Source organism: Botryllus schlosseri, chromosome 2 (assembly GCF_051294905.1).
Source record: "Botryllus schlosseri isolate E-star chromosome 2, Bs_hap1, whole genome shotgun sequence".
In the NCBI taxonomy this organism is placed as follows: domain Eukaryota; kingdom Metazoa; phylum Chordata; class Ascidiacea; order Stolidobranchia; family Styelidae; genus Botryllus; species Botryllus schlosseri.
In genome coordinates, this window is record NC_137237.1 from 26,501,903 (window position 1) to 26,529,094 (window position 27,192).

The 27,192-nt window shown below is 41.3% G+C and overlaps 1 long non-coding RNA gene across 1 annotated transcript in view; it reads right to left on the reverse strand.

Annotated features, from left to right (window-relative positions):
* Window positions 1-11,091: 11,091 nt before the first annotated feature.
* The window catches only part of LOC145457475 (uncharacterized), an 86,165-nt gene continuing 70,064 nt past the window's right edge, over window positions 11,092-27,192 (reverse strand). The window contains exon 2 of the long non-coding RNA XR_013920888.1: window positions 11,092-11,309. This is a non-coding gene — a long non-coding RNA (uncharacterized LOC145457475). The remainder of the gene's footprint in view (window positions 11,310-27,192) is intronic.

The window sequence follows — 27,192 nt, forward strand, 5'->3', positions numbered from 1 at the left end:
TAACGTTTGGGGTGGGGAGGGAGTAAACTCCCTTGGGGGGGAAACCACAATTTTCGGGGGTGTGGTACGTCGGCTTAGGGACTGTCTGCTATCCCCGGCAGTCCGAAGCCAGGCACGGGCGGCAGGTAAGGCCCCAGCGACTGGCCTACGGACCGGGAATCGGCTGATAAGGATAGGGGAAGGGGTTCGGGGCGCAGAGGAATTTGGTGACGTCACGACTGTTGGCGAGTCGCGCGGCCCAGAGGATGTAGCAGAAGACACGGAGCTGTTACTACTAGAAGAGGGATAGAATCTCATGGACTTTATTTTATTTTTTGACTTTTTACAAGAATTGACAGAGCGTCGAGATTTATTCGAAATCCGTGACCAAGGCCTAGATGACACGGTTACCAAGGAGGTGGTATCCGACGAGAGTGAGAGATTGGCCACGGATAAGGCAGGGTCCGGTATAGTACCGGGAAAAGAAGTAGGAGAGTTTTCCGCTGCGTCAACGGCAAAGGGGACTACAGAACGCGAAGAAATAGGGGAGATCGAGTCGACTCGCGAAACAGTCGTGGACGTGGTTGGGGATAAGTTACCGGGTGCAGGCACAGCTTCCCGTAGGCGGCAGGCGGACCAATGGTTCTTGGCAGCGATCATGTCTGGCTGCGCAAGAATTGTCCATTGGTCACACCTGCCGCACACGACATCAAAATTTATAAGATTTTTTGTGATGTCGTGCTTGCTACAAATGTGCTTCTGAAGAGAAACCAACAATTTGTACGGGAAGCCCTGCTTATTGCACCCGGTAACTGGGCAAGGATACCTAGTTGCATCCTTGCCGTTATATTTAATGGGGACCGTCAATAAAATTTCAGAGGGGATTCCAGATTGCTTAAAAGCCGAGTCCAAGGGGAGAGCAGACTCGGGGTGACTGGATTTAAAATGGTCCTTCGCTTTCGGAATCGCGTTAAAACACTTTCCACAAGTGGGACAGGCAAACCAACTATGATGTCGCGTGCCCTTGCACCGCCTATAGTGACAGCTTATTTTATGATCAGAATCAGAAAAGAAATTACCGCATTTCATACACTTGTATATAAGACTGTCACAGCGGTGCAAAAAAGCCAAGTGTTCCGCTAAGCTTATGGCTGCAGAAAAGGACGCACCGCAATTTAGTTTCGGACACGCGACATCAACGCTCGTTCCTGGACCGTGGTACGGAACAACGAGAGGGCTTGAGTTTCCACTAGCCATCGAAGAAAATTGCGGAATCTAGGCCTAAAGGTGACCGAGTCGCGACCTATTACAAATAATAATATGAATATAGCCAAAATCAACCCACGAATACAATTAAACGAAATGAAATTAGAAGTGGTACAATAACAAGAAGCAAAGACTAAGGGGCCTGCACCGGCGTTCGCTATTAGAGTGGATAGGAAAGAGCACAATACAAACGAATACAATACAAACGAATACAAACGGACAATTACACTTAAAAGGTTAACTAAGGGTTCACAAAGGAATAGCGAACGCGTTAGGATGCAGGCCAGACGTAATTGTATACCCACGCCGGACTTGATTGCCCCCGCGTCAGCAGCGCTACTGCTACGCCCTACACGTATGTTAACGCGAACGGTAAAAACGAAATTTACCTTACGAATGCGCGTTAACACCCGGGTTTTCCTCGCCTTTGCAGATCGACGGCTCTTTCTTGATATAGATGTTAATTCCCAACGATTCGCCGTCGATCTTACGCCGTCCTTACGAAGCGGTCTTGGTGTTCTCGATATTCCGCTTCTTATGATGTTGTTTTGGACGGCGTAGCAGTTCGTCTCGCTGCTTTGAAGATGCTTTGCAGCGAGGTGGCGAGGAATCCCGACGTGTAGGGCCTCGACCAGAGTTACACACGGCAGCCTTTCTGCTATAAACGAACAGTTAAGGCAAGCGATCCAAGATCACTCCGGTGGTTGAACGACGTGTTCAAATCACACCGTACCGTGGCAAAAGCAACGGAATTGATGGACTTCTTCGTTGCTTATCCCTTGTTGCAGCGTAGACGGCTACGCCTTAGTTGAGCAACAAGGAATCTCTGGCCGGCGTTGGAATTGTAGCTCCGGAATAACTAACCTTTCCGGAGATTCCAACGTTGTAGCAGGAGATGGTGTTCAGATGACCCACGGCAGAGGCGCGGCAAGCGGCTGCTGAGACGGAGGCGGTCGAAGAATCTTCCTGTCGAGTTGAGTAGTCCGGCGTGGGCGGCGTCTTCGGTTGAACGAACGTAGAGCTTTCGTGACTTGATCTTAGCCATAAAGGCCGAGAACCATTGCTATGCATTAAGTAGTACATTTGCAGTACTAAGGGTATATGCATTATAACTCTCAATTAATAATATACAAGTAGTTATTTTTAGGGTTAGCTAGCTTCAGGTTTGCACTCAAAACTAGCATCATTTTTTTCAATTACAATACATGATACAAAAAATTTTTTTATTCATTTTTTTTATATCATTTTCATTCTCTGACGGATACCACAAAATATGTACAACGAAGTTACCCCTCCCCTTCTTTTAATTAGCGGAGGATGCCATGAAGCCATGCTATTCCCTAGTGTCGTGGCAGTAGAGAATATGAGCATGGTATTTCCTCAAACAAAATAATTTATTCTTCAAATGGCGACGAGGCACAGCGTCTGTTAATCAAAGTGCGCTGCCTCACTTTGGGAGTGGGGGTAATAAAGGGCATTATGATTACACTCAATCCAGTATAAAAATAGCATTTCTACAAACAAATTGGTTAGTGCGCAGTCGGACTAAACATAGGCTGATAACTACAAGTACCATGATGACAAAATGCTCGATACCAACTGTAAACAATTAGAATAGTACATAACTCATTATTAGCCAATCAATAATATCATATGTACGCCATAAATCACATCTATAGATATGAAAGGTTAATTCATACGGGTGTTGACACAGAAAATATTTCGTCTCAAATAGGGGAAGTGTCACATAAATTCAAACTTTTACGCAGGGTAGTTCGGCGTTGTTTCTGGTAACTAACGCCATATCGCTTTGCTACAAATAGGGATCATTAACAGAATTTAAACACGAGAAGTAAGGCATATACCAACATATAGGTTTATTGTCCACCCTGTCTACGGGGTGTATTTAGTATTATGGGGTGTTTTTGTATGATCTCCAATTTGCTAGTTCAATCAAGAATAAATAGTATTAGCACTTTTACTGACCAATTATTTTCTTCTAACCTGCGCTAATACAGCAGCGCTTACGCAAAGTGAGGGAACACCATAATAGTGTTACAAGCTGGCGAGTATTTCTAATAATAGGGAATCACATTGGTTTCAAAAATATGTCACCATCTTTGTGCGACAATAGATCTTGAGTCATGACATCTCTTGTGCTAGCCAAATTAGTAGGTGGTTCTGAGCATGCCGAGTCGGGTCTACAAAAGAGTTATCAACCACAATGATTCGTGCACTATATTAGCTGATCAGTATACAGACCGGGTACCTATGGTTATTCTCAACAGCGAACGAGCACAGATTTAAATGTTAGAAAATCGGTAATGTCAATAATCACACAAGCGCAAAGCTGCTAAATTGAGTTAAGCCCTAGCATATATAGAGTAGAGTCTGAAGCATTAGAAATTGTAAAGATAAGTAGATATGACGCAGGACCAAAATCACATGCACAATTGTACTTTCATGAGATACCGTTCTGCAAACACACGCTACGTTTATGAGGGCGCAAACGCATAAGCATTATCGATTCGATTATAGCCATGCACGGAACTTGCTACAAGCGAGAGCCAAACACTGTGGAGTGTGGATAATAGACATTTCATGAAAAAGAGTTACGCACCGCAAGCCAGATTACTCAAACATCATTGTAGCCTGAGCAGAATTTAGCAATACTGAATAACGAGTTGATTTTGAACCGCGTATTTCAACCAATTTCAAATCACTTATCACTGTTTTAAACGCCTTACCCATATGTCGCGTACTATAGCTCTTTTCATACGTATCGTATCCGCACACTTTTTTAGGCAATACATTGATCGGAACAGAGGTTATTAGCTCGTGGGCAATGAAGGCGTATGTTTTGGCTTGATCATAGGTTAAAAGTGCGCCAGCAATACTTAGCTTTTACGGAAGGTTTACATCTATTTGGTAGCGAACTTATTGAAATTGTGCTGCAAAGGCCTGATAATCGCCACTAGCTGACGCCGTAAATCTAGTGGAGAGTTTGTTGTTCAGAAAAGTTTATGCAGCGGATACAGACTCAGCTTTGGCGAGATTTAGAACTATTCCCATCGTGTTACGCACGATTTGATGCGAATTGATTTTACGATTCCAACTCCGCAGTGTCGTGTAATCTGATCCCCACACGCCAAACGCGAGCCGCAGAAGAAAATCAGGTGATCCATAAAAAAAAAATACCAACTTGGGTACGTAGTGTCGTTTACGGCACACCTAGGCGAGTCCAACATTTTTCCCAATCCCGATAGGAGGCCAAGAAATCAAAGCATGCAACGAAATGACCAATATTAGGGCGACCATTCTTTGATATACATGAGAAATTCAAAAATTATATCGTTGGTTAAAAAAATTGTCAAAATTCTGTACGTAATTCAAATTTGCTTTGCAAACAACATTTCGTTTCTTACGTAGAGATTGCAGCGGCTGTGACCCTATCCTATCGCTTTTTTAGACCACACCCTGTAGTCTATTTTAGGGTCTTATGTTTTCCCAAACTTACGCACATAACGTAATTCTGAATCTGATATTTGACGGCTTGGGGACATAGTTTCTCTTAGTACAGTGATTCTCAACGGATGTGTGATTCTCGAGATCACCATAAAATTTGTGTTAGGTAGCGGTCAAAAAATTACGATGTAGCCAATATTGTGGTGTGAAACAGCGTGTGTGTTATTACCAAACTATGCGCAGCAATGCCTAATTTAAATACTTGAATGCAGAATTTTGTCAGAATTAGGCTTTTGTTATACGTCCACTAAATACCAAAATGTTCACTTTTAGTGTAAAATCTCCCATTTTTTCTTTAATAATCGTCACACCAATAACAATCGGTCCACGCGAAGATACATCATCCTTAATATCCGCCACTAATTTTCGAAGGCATACGCTCATTAATTACATTGATAAATCTCACCATATGTGCTAGGAAAGGACAACTATTCGATAGCACCATCTGCAATCCCAAATATCAATGACGAATTTTATGCATGAAGTCGATAAAACCTTGTGCCTCGCGCAACTAGATAACGAAACGCAGTATTTATTCAAAACATGACCTTTTGTGATTACGGCGCGCATTAGCCGATACGAAACAATGTATTAGTCCAGAGTCCGCCGGCCACCGACCGCTTAACATTGGATATTATAACATAAAGGCTTGTTGGACCGATTTGCTTACTTTTACAAGGTTTCTCACGTGTTCCAGTTTAAAGGACCGCTGTACTAGCGACGGGGCACCTTAGTTTTGCCAAGATATCCAAAAAATTTTTTAGGAGGTGACATAAGTCAAATCCAAATGAATTTCCAAACCAGAAACCATGGCCAAGATGAATACATTCAGCAGATTGTCTGAACTATCAATTATGTAGTTATTTAATATAAATTGCGGATCATTATAAAAGTAATTGTACCAGCCAGAAATCAAAGTATAACTTTGCCACATGTTCAGCACTGCAAAGCTCCCAGAGCAGACCACCTACATTTGCCTAGTCTATATCAGCACATCTATTCTAACTGACTGAAACATAGAACATACAACTCAAAAAACGGAAATAACTTAACCCAATACGATGCGTGGCCGACTTATCTAGTCCTCAAAATTAAAAGTTTGTTGCAACTGAAATGCATGCTTAAACGTTCAAACTATATTAGTTCGATTTAAATACGAGAGTGACGGGTCCAAATTCTATATTGCGAAAGGTGTAAAAACAATCGAAATTTTCCTCGCCCAGGGCATACCCATATTATATTGTTTTTTAGTCAAAAATGAATGCGGCTCAGGACGGCAGTGTGCGGGTATGTTGACCCGCAATGCCGCCTTTTCATATCTGTATGTGCTCGGAGGCGGTCGAAGTAGTCAACAAGGTTACTCAAGTGGAGGTAACTGCAGTGACACAATTATTATTTAAACATGAGTAGAAGTGATAATTTAAAAGGTCATACAAAATTTATTCAAGCAGAATAGCCACCAGCTGATCAATTTAAGATTGTAGTAAGGTTGTAACCAATTTATAAGGCGTCGCGTCATAAGTCAATCTTCGCTTTATCGGTTTAGGCCGTCTGAGTCTCGAGTTATACTTCTTGACTCGAGCCATCACAACTCTGAGTGTTAGTGAGCTCGAACGAATCCTCAATGGGGAATTGAGTTGCGCCAACGGGGTGGGATAATTTACTTATTAGTGCGTCTTATAAGGTGTGTGCCAGCTACGGGCTAGATTGCGAAACAGTATTTCACAATTTCCTGATAAATCATATTCACTTAGACAGCACAGAACATATAGGCAACAATGCAAAAACAAGCAGCTCGTATCCTAACTTATCTTCACTGATACTTAATTATAATGTACGTTTTTGGCTGTTGCCTAGTTTTAAAACAATAGTGCGTTATATTGGCCATAGCATACTGGCTGTAACGAATTTTGTAAAATGGGATTGTAATTCCTCTTATTTGAGTCTGACGCCGGGGTGCAGTCAAGAAATTTAAACAATTTCGGTATAGGATCAATATTTACCCCTTTAAAGGTTTACAGCAAATGTAAGATTAATTAATCGTAATTGTGTAGCAACAGTTAACAATCCAGGCACTCAACGTTAAACTCTGAATACATGAAGTAAACTCACCCAGATGATGTCTCGTATTTATAATCCATTTTGATATCTTGTATTCTTAAATCTAGCCTAACTCAGACCGCTGATCAAGTCATAGTACACCGAGACTATAAAATTGAATAATGACTACCAAAATCAGAAGGAGGAATGACGATAGCTAGATCATTTCGTGTGTTACTGCTTTTACATATTTACTTTGCTCTAGGCGCGCCGAAACCCTGCGATCTTACTCAATGCCGGAGGAAGTAGTGGGCTATTAACGCGAATTTGTCCAGGGCAGCGGTTTATTACACCAACCAAACCTCTATTCTACGAACGAACCGATTGCTCAGCAGATGCAGCGTGATTCAAACGAAATCGACCTATACAATCTACCTTGAAACCGTACCCCCCGACCAAGAGACCTATGACCTAGATTGTAGGCCAGTATACCGCCTTTTATCAGGACGCTTGCTTCAGGCCAATAGGCCTTAAAGGACTAGTCTTTAGTATAGAACGGAAGGTTTAAGGCCTAAGAGGCCGCATTTTAGCATAATACGAATTACAACCCAAGACGCAAGTTTTGAATCAATATGATATCAACCCAAGACACGGAAACAATGGACACATATTTATAGAAAAAGCCATATTAATTTGATATACCCGTGCATCAAAAAACATTATTGAAACTTATCTGTTAGCCTAGTTGTCTATTTTTGGAATGAGGCATCAATTCTAAAGCAGCACAATTTATTCCTAACAGTACATAAGATGAATCCGCCCAACACTCGCACGCACCGGTTTTACTGAAAACTCGATTGGGCACACATGTCGGTCATTCGCTATCGGCAACGCTTAACCTCTGGTTATTTTGTGACAATCACCTGAGGAAAAGCATAATGTCAAAAGAGTCGAGATCACTGTAATTATAATTAATTTAGCAACTGGCATTCTATTTCAAAGCTTTTATTTTATATTATCGACCATCGCCGCAGCAGGCATTTACGCCATGAAACTACACGTTACACTTCAATTCTTGTATTATCAGAAAGTAATTGAAATTCATTTCAGGCAATTGCAACATACTTATTTCTTTTGCCGTAAGCCCTTCAAACCCTGACTAGGGTTGGGGTTCTAAACTGTCCGCCTGATATGATTTCGGACTTACGCAATACTGTCAGCAATTGTTCACTTATGGTCTATTAACGCGGTAAAACTAGCGTTGGCACAGAGACTCTCTGTTTCAAATCCAGAAACTTTCTCAATAGATGCCCCCTTATTTGCTTCTACTAAAAATCATATGTTACGTTTTAATCCCACAATTTGACCGAATACTTCGCAACTCCAAACCTATTTTCAAAATAAGTCAAGATATTTTGGTCTTAATCGAACATCACGCACTCCCAACAATCTAGTAATATCCTCAAGCAAGGTTAAGTTCAATAATCATGAGACCTGTATTCTGCTCCGCAATTACTGGTAACTTATTGATTATAACTTGAACGATAGATCAACCATTGCAACTCGCGTTGAATATTGAATAACTCATTGAAGTCTCAGCACTGTGCACCGCCTTAACCATTACTTTCAGAATGACAAGAGGGTAGATTGCTCGATCATTATATTGACTAACTGGTTGCCACGTCTTTTGCCGAAGAGAAAAAAAAAGCCTTCGGTAAGGTGACACTCTGTGATGTCAAAACGCCGTGTCCCCAATTTTAGCAACACCAGAACAATTCTGAAAATTCAATTGACCGCGACAACTGGGTGTTTATAGGAACGCCTCAAAATTCGGGTTTATCAAAAATAGATCTTTCGTAACGCCTATGTGTCCATAATTGGTCAGGTAAACCCCAATCGTTGCCAGTTCCCATGCAAAATTGCACCGGAAGTCAGGTTCCTCCAATTGCAGCTTCCAAATAAGGCTTCGGGGCCGCTTTTTCTAACACGCGATAAAATTTCTGACAGTACTTCATTTATGGAATTTCGCCCAACAACATTTAGATTATATCACCACTTTATCTCTAGCAAAATTTAGATACCAACAAAGTTGACAGGCGTAAAAGTTGTCGTTGATCATCGGCTATTTTTGTAGGTTAAGGTTTCCGAGTCGCTCATTAAGAATACGAGGGCCGTTCACGTGTAATTCTTTCTATGGCCCATTGACTGCACCGTAACATACGTGTTCTAGCACTTAAAAGGTGGCACGACGCTATACTTACAGTAGGGTCAGTAATTATGTGCAAAAGATCCCGTTATTTAATTCAAATCGTGCGAACATTTGCGCCCATGGCCATGCAAAACAGCATGTCAACCCTATGTATAGTATAATTTCGCTAACCTTTTTTAGAACTTGTTTCCTCGCGTCGCAACGCACAATTTATTAAAAAAGATTTCAACCCAATTTTAATTAATCTGGTAGATGTGATAGATTATAGCCGATTATGTGCCAGCCACTCTATATTTCATTTTTTAAACAAGCTGTTCGCGAGGGTTCCTAAAGGTTGCTATCCTAAATCACTTATTTGAATTAATTGAACAATTTTACGTCATCCCGTAAGTGTAAGTTTTGTCTTCAAATTATATACCATTAAATCTTGCGGCAATGAATTGGAACCATTCCACTTCAAGAGTCATTTTCGTGGTTTTCTATCGCCTCCAACCAATTTCCCGTGTTGTTACGCTTAATCACCCCTTTCAGATAGTTGGCAGAGTCCCGATATTTACATAGTCGATAGGTTAACAATGCCATAGTTACGGCGAAAATTAAGGTTATGGACACAATAATCTTATTGAAATGTCGATCAAAGTTTAAATTTTTAAAATTTTCCGCACGAAATTCCGTCCCTAATGCATATCCACTTTCGATTCGATATAGTTCACGTAGCCTGATCAAATATAATGTACTGGTGTTTGCAGGATTATCCATTTTAATCTCGCCCGGTAACGTTTCATTTGAATCTATAACTTCGTCAGATGTGATTTCCAAAGGTATTATTGTGGGTCCGGACGCGATAGCGATGTTGTTAAGGGCGACAGGAATTGTTGTTTTTTCTGAATTAGTTTGACGGACAAGGTTTGTGCTCGGGTCCAGATTCGAGGCATTATCACGCAATGTCGTATGGACGGCAGGTGAACTACTCAATATGGGGGATTTATCGTGGGAACTAACTACCAAACGCGAAACCTTCGGAATCTCAATTTTATGTAGCCTCGAATAACCTGACAAATTTACTTCAGAGGTGATTCCAACCTGCGTATGAGTCACCTCGTTCCACTAGGTGCTTGCGCCGATAGGTAAATATTTTGGAACCGTTGTAGTATTTTGGTCACGGCTGAAATAAGCTAAAGACTCTATTAGAGGCGACCGTGGGTTTAGAATTGTTGAGGTATCTCTGTTATCAGGTGTAGCTACCGAATCGGGAGTAGTTGTTTGCTCAGCGAGGGTCGTACCATAATCGTTAGTCTTTATATCCGACACTGACATTGTAGTTGACGTGGGCATAATAATTTCATCATCTTTCGTTTGTTTCCTATTTAACAGACCGGAAGGCACTTTGTTAACCCATGCTGGTGGGGTATTGTTGCGTATTTTGTAAATATTCAAAGTCTTACCTGCGGCCTTCGTTCGTAAATTTCGGCTATTCAGCTTTTCCAAAGGGTCGGTTGTCTCATACCCAAATGATTCGCTGGTGATGTTATTTGCCGATTTAGGCTGGGTACTAGTAGCTGATTCTCGCGGGGACGCGTTCGAGTGTAATTTGCTTGATAATAACATCGCCGCTGTAGTTGTTCGGTAGAGTTTCTGCATCAAGTTCTGTACCTGCTCAAACGTGTTGTTACTTAAGGTTCTTGCGGATATATTTACTTGCACTATATGTCCACTGTCACCATTTTCATTTGGAAAGTACGATGTAGTGTCTTCCACACTTGTGCTTATTGAGGTGGCCAGCGTAGTATCATTTGAATTAGTAACAGTGGCCCGTCCAGGGGGTGTTAACATTGATTGGATTTCCCCTGCGGAGATTTCAGATCTTATGGTTGAGACTGTAGAGTCTACTTTAGAAGTCCGAATGCTAGGTGTGGTTTTTGGATTAAGCATATTCCTAATATTGGTCAGGGGTTTTGTTCCGGACTGCCGAGTTGACAGACTAGCCAGTTTCACCATTTCCGTGGGTGAAAAGGTATTCGTGGGCCAAGTCAAAGGGTCAGCTGTCGTCTTGTCCATAACAGTTTTTGATAATGACGGGAATCCAGAAGTAGGGTTGGTCACAACCGACGATACTGTTGCACTTGTATTTGAAGTCAAGCCGATATCAATACCAGACGCATTTTCTGTGTGAGTATACGCTATGCTACTTCTACCAACGTTTCTGCGCGTAACGGAACCAGATTTAGACATGCTCGCATTAATAGTTGTGGGTTTTTCAGACGTAACTATAGCACGGGCGGTGTCATTTCTTACATAGTCGAGCCACTGAATATTATCGGGTGTTTCGCTAGCATTATTAGTAATATATTTCGCGGCTCTTGAGTCAGAGGTGATCAGTTCATGCTGGATAGCAGGAGAGTAGGGCTTATATCCACTAGTAATTGTGGACATCTCGGATGTACGGGTGGTACTTTTCTGAATTTGGCCCCCATCCGGAGTCACCTTTGTCGTTGCGATATTACCATTACTGTGAGACTGAGAGATTTTAGAGGCAATGAGGGTAGGTTCGTAGGTAGACTGGGCTTCATCGTAAGTCTCTACATGCATTTTTGTAGATCTGGTAGCGATTATAGGGGTATTTGCTGGGCTGTGAGTGACAATTTCGGTCACCAGATCTGTTGTCTGTGGACTAGAGGTATGGGGAATGCTCTCATTTTTACGATACCCGTAAACTGAATAAATTAGGGCCCCTCGACAAATTACTGCTTTGTAAACTGTATTGGGGTCAAAAAGCGTAAGGTTTGCCATTTTGGCATTCAATAATAGATTTGCGGCTGTCGCACTCATCAGTAAATCCAACACTTGTCGGTTAAGATTTCGTCCTATCCTATGTCGAGTTTGATTGACACTGTTCTGAAACCTATTTACTTCATTGGTAATTGCATATTTGTCCTGTAATTGTAATAGCTCATTTCTTAAAATTTTCATGGGAGCTGCCATCTGTCTGAGTAGCAGTTTGGCCTCAGCAAGATACCTTGAGGCAGTTACTTGCAAAAAATGGCTTAGTCCACGTAGTGATTTGCTTATTTGATCCTTGAACGGTGACCATATCATAAAATATCTGTCTGGCCGAGGTCGTGAGCATGAAACTCGGATATCAGCTCTTAGCGGATGGATTATGGCTTCATTAAAATTTGGGTATATGGGCTGATTTCCCGCCACATCGTAATAGACCGAGTCAAACACAAGCGCGGTATCAAAACTGCCAACGGGAGATTCGCATTCCGGTTTCTGAAGTTTCCTCAGACAAAAGGGGCTATTTTTTCCCAACGCCGGAAATGATCTATAAACTCTCAAGTTCGGGTTTTCCAGTATCGGCGAGCCGACCCTGTAATTCACCCCTCTCGTCTGTAGCCATACTATGTGTTTATTCAGAGTAGGCATAGGAATATCGTCGGGCCATAGGATTCTTAGAGTGGTTTGTTGCCTACTTTTCTCATGAACGACAAAGTCCCTGTGAGCTAGATTTGCAATTTTCCGACTACCAGTGATTCTACAACGCGTACAAATAATTCTACGTGTTCGTCCGCCCCTATTATCACAATAAGTGAACCCGTTTTCCCTAATCTTCCAACGTGAGTTTCCTCCCGTTGGACTGGGCCTTGAGCAGTAGGCATTCACCTCTAGGTATTGGCTTAGAAAGTGGATGACCAACGCCTTATAGACCGTCAGCACTCGTAGGGTAGTAAATGATATAGGGAGTTCATCTTCGCCTATCACCCATCGCCAGACATGTATTAGATCAACACCAGTACCACGTCGGTATGTTATGTCCTGTTTTATGCTTCCGGGCGTCAATTCTGGTAATATTTTTGAATTATTTCGGACACATAAACACTCCCTCTCAAATTGTTTTGGAGATCGCCAATATTTGCCGGCTCTTGGAGACAGGATTCTGGACAACCTTTGTGAGTGGGCCTTTACGGCACCAAATTCTATTGTATTAGCATACACGGAATAACGTCCATTTGCGCGTGACCAGTCAATTCCAATTTTTGGGAAAATCTGACTTAACGGCACTCGTTTAATACCTACAAACTCACTAACTCGATTCCATCCTGTGTGATTAAACTCCACCACTGGCTCCGAATTTACAGCTGACAATGGGAGTAGTTCCGACGCATACGCGTGATTTATCACACCAACACAGCACAGCAGCAATGCCCATATAATATTTGCCATCTTATATTTTAATCTTAGATCTGAACAACCGAGTAAACAATGTTGTACATTAAATAAATAATGAACATTATTTCTTATGGCTTCTTTAAGACACTTATACCAAAGGGTTCGATTTGAATCACCAAGACACTCAATGTGGGGTCAGGTAAATTTTGCCTGCAAGAAACTCATACTTCAAAATGACCGCACCCTGACAGCGATAACTCTTAGGTATTGACAAGTATGGTAACAATAATGATAGATATAGGTCCCGCCCGGCACGACCGCGGCCGTACGGGGGTATGCGAAAACAACATCTTATCCATATGAAAACATTTTTTTTTATCCAATAATATAATAAACTCGCAATCCCCGTAAACGTTGGTAATTTTAAATCGTTCAGTAACCCCGGTTGGTGTAGGTCGACTTGCACATTTATCTACTTACAGTAGACAGAGAGCATGTGTAGAGTTCTGTTAGGACCTGAGGTACGCGATGCAGCCAGTCTGAGCTAAACTAGAGCGTTGTTGGCTGAAGGCTAACATTGTCAACTATCCTATGTGAGTGAACGATCTCGTTGTCCGGTTACGCAACGCCGGATTTTCGTGAAAATCTGATTGTACTCCGCGCTTTCAGCAGGCCCTAGCTAACCATTAGAGCAGCAGACACACTCAAATCCTATTGAGGAAACCTGTGGATTAGGTCGGAATGACCAGGGAAAGTAAAGTCCTGTATTTATTGCCAGACGGATCAATTAGGGGATCGTACTTCTCGTTGGCCAAGTATTCTGCAAGTATGTATGTCGGGATAGCACTAAATTAGTTGATACAGCTGCATGGAATACCTGAATAGATTACCCCAAGTGTATTTTATATGCTTAAATCTACAATTTTGGCTGTATAGGCTGACGCTCTTTAGCGCTTCAGTACCTTGCAAGCGCACATCTATGTTAGTGACGAGCACGGTCGCAACTAACACCAATAGGTTCATTTTGGGACTCAAATGTTAAAACTAACAATTTTACTTTACTCAGGGCCAGATCATTATTGACAACATACAGTCCGTAAATCTCAAACACACTTACAAATATACACACAATTGAAATACGAGAGTTAGCCGTGGCCCTACCTTCAAGTATAAGCCGGGCACGATATCAGTAGCCGAGATTTCCAAACCTATCGGGATTCTTTGCAATTCGCCGCGCAGTTTTTGATGGATTCATTAAGGTCACATAAACTTCCATTTCCGATTTGTTGTTACGCTGTCTTATCGTATTTCGGGATCTCTTCTTTTTTGGAAAACAAACTGGGTATAATTTAACAATCAAAAATAACGTGACTAGAATTACAGCAATGATGATAATGGGTGTTATGAGGGGTTTGAATATGGCACCCAATCCTGACCCAAAGATGCCGGTAATACCCTCGATCCCTTGAGAAATAATATCCCCAGCCCCAGAAGCTAAAGACTTTAAAATTACACCAGTCCCGTTTGTGGCACTTTTCACTGCGTCGCCGAAATCATCAAAGAACTCTTCCCCGATTATACGATTCAAATGAGCAAAGCTGACATTATCATGTTCTAAATTTGTAGTGTTGATGTAAACACTATGGTTCACCTCTTTTTGCCAACGTTCTATTTCGACTTCCGCCTGGTTGTCAATGGCTTCTATTTCTCTCCGTGTGGCTTGTAGTTCCAACGCTTGGCTCTGAGAAACATTCACATATTCATTCTTTAATTTGACAATTTTTTCAGCAATTTCACGTAGACTTAGGATCCCTGACTTTATTCGTACGGCATAAGCTTTGTTCTTGTCGAATAGGGGTTTTGCCGTTAGGTTCTGTAGTTGTTGCATAACTAATTGGTTAAGGGAAAGTTCAGCAATCGACATTTCTTGAACGGTCTGGATAGTGGACAAATGGCTATCTACCTGAGAAATTATCATATTTCGGTTGTTCCAAATCATACTTGTGATTGTTTGGAGTCTTGCCTCAGTTACCGCCCCCTTACGTAGATTAGTTACAATCAATTCATTGAGCTTTTGAGCTCGAGCTACTCCTATGAGCGAGAGGTCATTCAATCCGTCTGCCACTGTTTTCAGATCACTTTCAATTTTAGTAAACCTCGCGTTCATCTGAAAAGTCAAGTCGTCCATGTTGCGGTTTATCATGCTTTCAAGGTTAGAAGTGATAGCCAAGCTTAGAATCGTCGAAAAAGCCAGTACGAATAATGAGAAGAATAATCTCTTTCGTCTCCCCTTTCCTCCTGGAAGATTAGGATCCCTAGTTTCCAAATCAGTTTTGCGACCTCCTAATACGACAAGCGGTTTCCCAGGGTACCTTTTTAGATTGGCCTGGGAATCATATATTACTTGGTCCCAATAGGCCAGTTTCATATGTAAACTTCCCACAGGATCTTTACAGATTGCCTTGTTTCCTCGTATTCGTCTGACACATCGTTGATCTTCTTTTAGTAATGAAGGATACAGCCGGTATATTGGCAGTCCTCCAGCAATTTTTGTAGGTATCTGTGAATCCCTGTAGTTCGTTCCGTACTTGTTAGGGTAGGAGGGAAAAACCCAAACTATCTCTTCTGGTAAGGTTGGTTTGTCCCCGACTATGGCATTTGACCATACGGGCGTAGAAGGGTGATAGTTGTGTATACCTGGAGTAAAATCCATTTCAATGTTCAATGACGTCCTTAGATTTCTAGTTTCGTCTTCTTCCTGAATGATAATCTTGTTAGGATGGGGTCGATAGGCAATGACCAATCCGCGAAAAGAGCAGGTAGTGCAACGCAGCATCTGTAGCAAGCGAACACAATCTACCAGATCTGTAGAATTATCATTGTAGACATTCCTTTCCTTCATAATCTCTTCATTCGCCACCGTATCGGTGACACAGTTTATTTTAACACTCGAATATGTGGCAAACATTTTTAAGGCCTTTAGTTTGTACTTCATGATGGCTATTTGAAATAGCCCTCGAGGATTCCACCCCCTTACGGTTGAGTCATCGATTTTCCATCGCCATGCTAACCGGAAGTCATTTCCGGTAGGCACTATATATGTTCTCTCTGACTCCAGGGCTTTTAAGTCCAAATCTGGGGTGATATATGCCTTTTGACGCCTACATGTGCATGTGTTTTCAAACGCATTTATGTCATCCCAATAATGTCCGGTTGGATACATGTATTCTTGAAACGTGACCCTCTCAGCCTTGACATAGCCAAACGTCGATGAGAAAAACAGACCCGGGTTTGTAAAATTGTGAGTCGTGTTTCTTATTTCCCAGCACTTTGCTAGCGAAATAAACTCCCACGGTGACGACTCCAATTTAGCCCAATCTTTAGGAAACTCTCTGGGTAATTTTCCAAACTGGGCCTGAGTTATAGTTCTAGCTCTGTCCTCATAGTTGGGTAAGGTGCTTGATGTGGTCGTTATATTGCTTGCAGGTATTGTCGTTCCTTCCGCCCAAGACAGTAACAAAGCAGATGTATGAAGCAGCATACAACCGTAATGACCAATAAAAGAAACGCTGACCATTGTGCAGGCACGGGTACGTCAGGAAAATTCATTAATTATCAAATTTGGCAATATGTGTAATTCTATCAGTCTGTAAAAGTAGGAACAGGGTTAGACCTGTCTCTTCTAGGTTCTACAGATACTCTTGATCGATCAGTTAATTTAATTGTTTAGTCATGAGATGTAAACGTTCTACCTAGGCAACATGGTACATATTTTCGGGAAAGAGAGAAAAGTTGACGTCATACGTCAGTCCGGTGTTTGTTTGTGCAAGCAGGTTTGGCCTAGGAAGGTCCGGATATTCGGTTCTAGGTGCAAGTAGCCTGTCGCATGTCAAACCGCGGATCTTCGCGTTTGGATTTCAACAAAGCCGCAAATACATTACTCCTGCCATATCGCCGTTTATATAACCATTCATCAACGTACTCTTGCAGAAGATGCCTTGCTAAACCTCTTGAGCGCCTCAAGTGGTATTTCAGGCTACTCCATTGGGCCTCCTGATCATTAGAATGAACAAAGGCTTGAGAAACGAACCCAATTGAATGATCCACGGATCTGTGTTGATAATCCTGGCCCCACTGCTCTATTCCATTGTAGGACGGGTAACAATCTGTCACTATGGTAGAGCCTCTGGCTATATTTTCGACGAGGATACGTTTCATGACCTCTGCAGTCCTGTCTGCCGTTATTTCCGCGAACATTTCTCCCGTCGTCCGGTCAGTGCCACCTACAACCCAAATAGCCTTTCTAGCGGCCTGGCCCCCGGCCACGCCACGGCGGCGCTTAGCTAGATGGGATTCATCAACTACCACAGTTCTCTGATAGCCCCCCAGTTTCTTCGTATGGCGTCGTACGTCTGCTGCGCACACCCGTCGTAAATGGCCAGACCATACCACGATTGATCGAGGGCTAATTTCGGATTCGTGCGAGATGTGATTTTGGACACTATCATCTGCCCAAAAATACGATATTATAAGTAATTCAGGGAGTCCAACCTTGCTGTTGTTGAATAGTGACCATTTTCGTATAGTACTCGTCGTGCGGCAGTCTTTATCCCGACAACGAAACCTCCACCCGTCATCCATAGTACGCGTCCGTTCCTCCACCATCGGGGCTGAGCACCTTTGACAATCCATTTGCCGAGCCAATAATCCCTGACTCCTCAAGAACATGATGCAATCCCGATTGTTTAGCAGAATTCCAGATTGGGCCAGGCGCAGAACGTTGTGAGGTACTCCTGATGCTTCTGTAATATTAAGACGGCAAAGATACACGTATTTGTATGATATTTCCCTTTTAACCGAACGTATAATGTAGCCGGCATGCCTCTGCACAAAATGTTACATTTTTAGGTTTGAAGGTTTGCTCGCAAGCGCCCACTCCAGTCGTCATTTCTGGATTTGGCAAATCCACGTTTTAACATCCTAGGGCTTATAATACACCTGTTCCATATGGGTCGTACTACTCAATCCACCCGCTAATTTTCCATTTATGTGCAACATTTTCACGTATATAGTGCAACACTTCAATATCTACACTCAGTGTTCCCATTATACCCCGTTATTGGTTACGGCCTTTAATTCACTTGTACCAAGATTTCTCTATGTTCTCGAAGTCTTAGAGCTACAATTCCGGTGTCAGATTGTATAACTCTGAAAGTTACATCGATTGCACGCAATAACTTTTCCCTGGCTATTGTACTTAGAGAGATGTTGGCATACTTAGACATTTTGGGTTGTATGAAATTGACCAAGATTTCTCTATGTTCCCGAAGACCTGGAGCTACAATTCTGGGATCAGATTGTATAACTCTAAAAGTTACATCGATTGCACGCAATAACTTTTCCCTGGCTATTGTACTTAGAGAGATGTTGGCATATTTCGACATTTTAGGGTGTATGAAATTGACCAAGACTTCTCTATGTACCCGAAGGCCTAGAGCTATAATTCCGGCATCAGATTGTATAACTCTAAAAGTTACATCGATTGCACGCAATAACTTTTCCCTGGCTATTGTACTTAGAGAGATATTGGCATATTTCGACATTTTGGAGGGTAGGAAATTGACCAAGATTTCTCTATGTTCCCAGGGGCCTAGAGCTACAATTCCGGTATCAGATTGTATAACTCTAAAAGTTACATCGATTGCACGTAATAACTTTTCCCTGGCTATTGTACTTAGAGCGATATTGGCATATTTCGACATTTTGGGGGTATGGAATTGACCAAAATTTCTCTATGTTCCCAAAGGCCTGGAGCTACAATTCCGGTATCAGATTGTATAACTCTAAAAGTTACATCGATTGCACGCAAAAACTTTTCCCTGGCTATTGTACTTAGAGAGATATTGGCATATTTCGACATTTTAGGGGGTATGAAATTGACCAAGATTTCTTTATATTCCCGAAGGCCTAGAGCTTCAATTCCGGTATTAGATTGCATAACTCTAAAAGTTACATCGATTGCACGCATCCACCTTTCCCAGGCTATTGTACTTAGAGAGATATTGGCATATTTCGACATTTTTGGGGGTATGAAATGGACCAAGATTTCTCTATGTTCCCGAAGGCCTGGAGCTACAATTCCAGTATCAGATTGTATAACTCTAAAAGTTACATCGATTGCACGCAAAAACTTTTCCCTGGCTATTGTACTTGGAGAGATATTGGCATATCTCGACATTTTCGGGGGTAGGAAATTGACCAAGATGTCTCTATGTTCCCGAGGGCCTAGAGCTACAATTCCGGTATCAGATTGTATAACTCTAAAATTTACATCGATTGCACGCAATAACTTTTCCCTGGCTAATGTACTTAGAGAGATATTGGCATACTTAGACATTTTTGGGTTATGAAATTGACCAAGATTTCTCTATGTTCCCGAAGGCCAAGAGCTACAATTCCAGTATCAGATTGTATAACTCTGAAAATTACATCGATTGCACGCAATAACTTTTCCCTGGCTATTGTACTTAGAGCGATATTGGCATATTTCGACATTTTGGGGGTATGAAATGGACCAAGATTTCTCTATGTTCCCGAAGGCCTGGAGCTACAATTCCAGTATCAGATTGTATAACTCTAAAAGTTACATCGATTGCACGCAAAAACTTTTCCATGTCTATTGTACTTGGAGAGATATTGGCATATTTCCTCATTTTGGGGGGTATGAAACTGACCAAGATTTCTCTATGTTCCCGAAGGCCTGGAGCTACAATTCCGGTATCAGATTGTATAACTCTAAAAGTTACATCGATTGCACGCAATAACTTTTTCCTGGCTATTGTACTTAGATAGATATTGGCATATTTCGACATTTTGAGGGGTATGAAATTGACCAAGATTTCTCTATGTTCTCGAAGTCTTAGAGCTACAATTCCGGTGTCAGATTGTATAACTCTGAAAGTTACATCGATTGCACGCAATAACTTTTCCCTGGCTATTGTACTTAGAGAGATGTTGGCATACTTAGACATTTTGGGTTGTACGAAATTGACCAAGATTTCTCTATGTTCCCGAAGATCTGGAGCTACAATTCTGGGATCAGATTGTATAACTCTAAAAGTTACATCGATTGCACGCAATAACTTTTCCCTGGCTATTGTACTTAGAGAGATATTGGCATATTTCGACATTTTGGGGGGTATGAAATTGACGAAGATTTCTCTATGTTCCCGAAGATCTGGAGCTACAATTCCAGTATCAGATTGTATAACTCTAAAAGTTACATCGATTGCACGCAATAACTTTTCCCTGGCTATTGTACTTAGAGCGATATGGGCATATTTCGACATTTTGGGGGGTATGGAATTGACCAAGATTTCTCTATGTACCCGAAGGCCTAGAGTCACAATTCCGGTATCAGATTGTATAACTCTAAAAGTTACATCGATTGCACGCAATAACTTTTCCCTGGCAATTGTACTTAGAGAGATATTGGCATACTTAGACATTTTGGGGGGTATGAAATTGACCAAGATTTCTCTATGTTCCCGAAGGCCTAGAGCTACAATTCCGGTATCAGAGTGTCTAACTCTAAAAGTTACATCGATTGCACGCAAAAACTTTTCCCTGGCTATTGTACTTAGAGAGATATTGGCATATTTCGACATTTTAGGGGGTATGAAATTGACCAAGATTTCTTTATATTCCCGAAGGCCTAGAGCTTCAATTCCGGTATTAGATTGCATAACTCTAAAAGTTACATCGATTGCACGCATCCACCTTTCCCAGGCTATTGTACTTAGAGAGATGTTGGCATATTTCGACATTTTAGGGTGTATGAAATTGACCAAGACTTCTCTATGTACCCGAAGGCCTAGAGCTATAATTCCGGCATCAGATTGTATAACTCTAAAAGTTACATCGATTGCACGCAATAACTTTTCCCTGGCTATTGTACTTAGAGAGATATTGGCATATTTCGACATTTTGGAGGGTAGGAAATTGACCAAGATTTCTCTATGTTCCCAGGGGCCTAGAGCTACAATTCCGGTATCAGATTGTATAACTCTAAAAGTTACATCGATTGCACGTAATAACTTTTCCCTGGCTATTGTACTTAGAGCGATATTGGCATATTTCGACATTTTGGGGGTATGGAATTGACCAAAATTTCTCTATGTTCCCAAAGGCCTGGAGCTACAATTCCGGTATCAGATTGTATAACTCTAAAAGTTACATCGATTGCACGCATCCACCTTTCCCAGGCTATTGTACTTAGAGAGATATTGGCATATTTCGACATTTTAGGGGGTATGAATTTGACCAAGATTTCTTTATATTCCCGAAGGCCTAGAGCTTCAATTCCGGTATCAGATTGTATAACTCTAAAAGTTACATCGATTGCACGCATCCACCTTTCCCAGGCTATTGTACTTAGAGAGATATTGGCATATTTCGACATTTTTGGGGGTATGAAATGGACCAAGATTTCTCTATGTTCCCGAAGGCCTGGAGCTACAATTCCAGTATCAGATTGTATAACTCTAAAAGTTACATCGATTGCACGCAAAAACTTTTCCCTGGCTATTGTACTTGGAAAGATATTGGCATATCTCGACATTTTCGGGGGTAGGAAATTGACCAAGATGTCTCTATGTTCCCGAGGGCCTAGAGCTACAATTCCGGTATCAGATTGTATAACTCTAAAATTTACATCGATTGCACGCAATAACTTTTCCCTGGCTAATGTACTTAGAGAGATATTGGCATACTTAGACATTTTTGGGTTATGAAATTGACCAAGATTTCTCTATGTTCCCGAAGGCCAAGAGCTACAATTCCAGTATCAGATTGTATAACTCTGAAAATTACATCGATTGCACGCAATAACTTTTCCCTGGCTATTGTACTTAGAGAGATATTGGCATATTTCGACATTTTGGGGGGTAGGAAATTGACCAAGATTTCTCTATGTTCCCAGGGGCCTAGAGCTACAATTCCGGTATCAGATTGTATAACTCTAAAAGTTACATCGATTGCACGCAATAACTTTTCCCTGGCTATTGTACTTAGAGCGATATTGGCATATTTCGACATTTTGGGGGTATGAAATGGACCAAGATTTCTCTATGTTCCCGAAGGCCTGGAGCTACAATTCCAGTATCAGATTGTATAACTCTAAAAGTTACATCGATTGCACGCAAAAACTTTTCCATGTCTATTGTACTTGGAGAGATATTGGCATATTTCCTCATTTTGGGGGGTATGAAACTGACCAAGATTTCTCTATGTTCCCGAAGGCCTGGAGCTACAATTCCGGTATCAGATTGTATAACTCTAAAAGTTACATCGATTGCACGCAATAACTTTTTCCTGGCTATTGTACTTAGATAGATATTGGCATATTTCGACATTTTGAGGGGTATGAAATTGACCAAGATTTCTCTATGTTCTCGAAGTCTTAGAGCTACAATTCCGGTGTCAGATTGTATAACTCTGAAAGTTACATCGATTGCACGCAATAACTTTTCCCTGGCTATTGTACTTAGAGAGATGTTGGCATACTTAGACATTTTGGGTTGTATGAAATTGACCAAGATTTCTCTATGTTCCCGAAGATCTGGAGCTACAATTCTGGGATCAGATTGTATAACTCTAAAAGTTACATCGATTGCACGCAATAACTTTTCCCTGGCTATTGTACTTAGAGAGATATTGGCATATTTCGACATTTTGGGGGGTATGAAATTGACGAAGATTTCTCTATGTTCCCGAAGATCTGGAGCTACAATTCCAGTATCAGATTGTATAACTCTAAAAGTTACATCGATTGCACGCAATAACTTTTCCCTGGCTATTGTACTTAGAGCGATATGGGCATATTTCGACATTTTGGGGGGTATGGAATTGACCAAGATTTCTCTATGTACCCGAAGGCCTAGAGTCACAATTCCGGTATCAGATTGTATAACTCTAAAATTTACATCGATTGCACGCAATAACTTTTCCCTGGCAATTGTACTTAGAGAGATATTGGCATACTTAGACATTTTGGGGGGTATGAAATTGACCAAGATTTCTCTATGTTCCCGAAGGCCTAGAGCTACAATTCCGGTATCAGATTGTATAACTCTGAAAGTTACATCGATTGCACGCAATAACTTTTCCCTGGCTATTGTACTTAGAGAGATATTGGCATACTTAGACATTTTGGGGGGTATGAAATTGACCAAGATTTCTCTATGTTCCCGAAGGCCAAGAGCTACAATTCCGGTATCAGATTGTATAACTCTGAAAGTTACATCGATTGCAAGCAATATCTTTTCCCTGGCTATTGTACTTAGAGAGATATTGGCATACTTAGACATTTTGGAGAGTATGAAAATGACCAAGATTTCTCTATGTTCCCGAAGGCCTAGAGCTACAATTCCGGTATCAGATTGTATAACTCGGAAATTTACATCGATTGCACGCAATAACTTTTCCCTGGCTATTGTACTTAGAGAGATAGTGGCATACTTAGACATTTTGGGGGGTATGAAATTGACCAAGATTTCTCAATGTCCCCGAAGACCTGGAGCTACAATTCCAGTATCAGATTGTATAACTCTAAAAGTTACATCGATTGCACGCAATAACTTTTCCTTGGCTATTGTACTTAGAGAGATATTGGCATATCTCGACATTTTCGGGGGTAGGAAATTGACCAAGATGTCTCTATGTTCCCGAGGGCCTAGAGCTACAATTCCGGTATCAGATTGTATAACTCTAAAATTTACATCGATTGCACGCAATAACTTTTCCCTGGCTAATGTACTTAGAGAGATATTGGCATACTTAGACATTTTGGGGTGTATGAAATTCACCAAGATTTCTCTATGTTCCCGAAGGCCTAGAGCTACAATTCCGGTATCAGATTGTATAACTCTGAAAGTTACACCGATTGCACGCAATAACTTTTCCCTGGCTATTGTACTTAGAGAGATATTGGCATACTTAGACATTTTGGGGGGTATGAAATTGACCAAGATTTCTCTATGCTCCCGAAGGCCTAGAGCAGTGGTTCTCAACCGCCGGTCCGCGGACCGGTGCCGGTCCGCGACGACTTTACTGCCGGTCCGCGAGGCATTTTACAATTTCATACCTTAATTTCATGGTGAAATATGTTGAAGGCTTGTCGATTGATAAAATCAATAAAGCATCAAAATTTAAACTGATTGAGAACATCGTGAGGTAGTATTAGGTCTGGAAACATTTGACTTGAAGTTCAAGCCGTGTCATTCGACGACATGTGAGCGACCAGTACAAGATGACTTGCTAAAATGCGCAGTTTGCAGGATGATTGGTTTTCCATTCATTCGTTTTGTGCAGTATAGTAACTATGGTAACTGCCACACTACAACCCCTAATTGATAGGGGCCGAGCTTGAAGGAGCTCGAAGTTATTTCGTGAATGAACATAAACTAAAGATTATTTTAGGTGAAACTTCATCCAACTTTTAAAAACAAAATTTCACACTTTGTCCGATTTGGTGTCACTAAATAAATTGGATATTGAGTGATCAGGCATTTTCGGCGTCAGCCATTGCCGCGTCACGACGCACCAATGCATGATGAAGTTTGGGCTAATACAGGACTGCGCGAAGTGTGCCAAACATTTTGCAGCGACAAAACCTTGGCCGAAATGACTGCCCTTTGTAGACAAAAAACCGCGATATAAATATGTTAAATTGTCCATTGGCAGCTAAATGAATGGAGCCGAATTTCCCAGTACTGGCAATCTTTACCCCACAGGAAAAACGCCATCCCACAGAGAAAGTTATTTTCCTGTGAAGAAATAGCAATTTGGAATCGTGTGCTTCTTTTAGCTTAGTACACTTGGGCGATTTCAATATCTATTCACTATGTAACAGACAGTAGGTCATGAATTAATGACATGCAACAAAGTAATTATTAGTGACAGTCCAGCCCGAATATGTTTAATTTGATTACATGCCATAAATTTTCCAAGACGACACCTCACTCAGCTCTACCGGAGAATCTGCTTCTGATAGGATAAAATAAAATATAGCAATATATACGCAATTACCAATATTATTGACGGATTTGGTCATGAATTATAGAAAATTTCCACGCTTTTAGCGATTAGGCTACGTAGACTCTCTGCCGGCACTTAGTAGAACGGATGTGCTCTCAAGCAGTGGTGAGAGCATCCATCTAGCTGTGGGGCCAAAAACTAACGTTTTTCAGGGGTTGACTGACAAAGTGCCTTTTCGGCACTGGTTTTGTGTATGGCCATTGGCCAGGTATAGCTGTTGACAGGTGTTTTCGTGCGGCACATTGTATCCGTAGTAGCCAGAGTAGCCTACGTCTGGTGGTAGTGAGCAATCAGCATTCAGCAAGGTAGCACGACAAGGTGCTTGGTTCGACTCCCAAACACTTCTTCTCACGATATTGTCGAAGAGAATAATTTTATTCGAGTTGACATGGTCGGTTAAATCCAGGGCATACGGCGCGAAAGACTGTAAACGACTCTCCGCGGTCGCACGTTTATCTGGCCAAGGCAATTTTACTTTGACGCAGCAGACTCACTACCGAAAAATCTCATGGATACCATCATGAACATAATTAATTACGATCCAAACCCTAAAATGTCACTCTCTAGCACCATATACTTGCAAAAAACGGCTTCATACTCTACATTTGGGGTTGATTTCAATTTCTGAAAGTCCACCGGTCCGCGAAATATTTTTGAAATTTTACCGGTCCGCGAGGTGAAAAAGGTTGAGAACCACTGGCCTAGAGCTACAATTCCGGTATCAGATTGTATAACTCTGAAAGTTACATCGATTGCACGCAATAACTTTTACCTGGCTATTGTACTTAGAGAGATATTGGCATACACTGTTAGAAAAATCCGTAAATTCACACCTTTTTGAGCAGTAAACGAGTTTACATACGTGATCGTAACTAAATTTACGGTTGTTTAAGCCGTAGTCAATTACGGACACGAGATCGTAATTCGATTCACCGAATCAATCCGTAAATTATTTCATTTGTCACACGAATGGGTGTGGGTGGACATTTCTTGTGGCCAAGAAAGAAAGATTTTGATAAAATTGTAATTCCATATACAATAGGGTTACATAAACCCGTACAGTATTACGATTTTGCTAGTACGATTTCAGCACGGCGTGTCAGAGATTGCTGACAATCAGCATTTTGAAAATATGCATTTATAGATATAGGAATTCAATATCGCAACAATCAATAGTTTCATGTTGACATAATTTCAGTAGGCCAGCCGTTCTAACACCAAGTAGGCTTAAGAATAGATTGTATGGTGGTACATCGACTTGAAGGGTTATAGTCATCTTTATATTTAATAACAGGAGCTAATCAGGCGCAAAGTCACTCAACTCGCAACTTTCATCAGGCGGGAAGCCAGCGATAGTTCTTTTGTTCGATATCCCAGGGGATTAGCGAGGAAAATTGAGGTTAAGAATTGCCAGACGGGATACAGCGGTTGTTTTCTACTGCAGTGATTTTAGTATTTGATTAATCAGCAATACGATACGCTGAATGTGAAATAATGACGCTCTGTACCTACAGGGAGCTCTACAAATACAAAAGTGATAAGCTTTTCATTTTCTTTTCGTGTAATAAATTCCAGCTGGCTGGTGCGAATTAAATTGTTTTTCAAAAAAAGTACGAATGGAGCTCAAAAAGGTTGAAAAGCACTGGTCTACGGTATTGTCTTGCTCTACCCAGAGTCTTCGTAATAGTATATACAATATACATTGACATTATTGCAAGCTGCAATGACATCGACAAGCTGTGCCGTTACATCGTGTGATGTCAAAAGGAATGACGCATCGCATACTCTTCATAAAATTCCTTCTGAAATTGCACTAAGACGACAGTGGTTTAGTGCCATAGGAATCTCGTTGACCAAGAAAGAGCAGAAAAAAAAATTTGTATGCAGTAAGCATTTCAAGAGGGGCG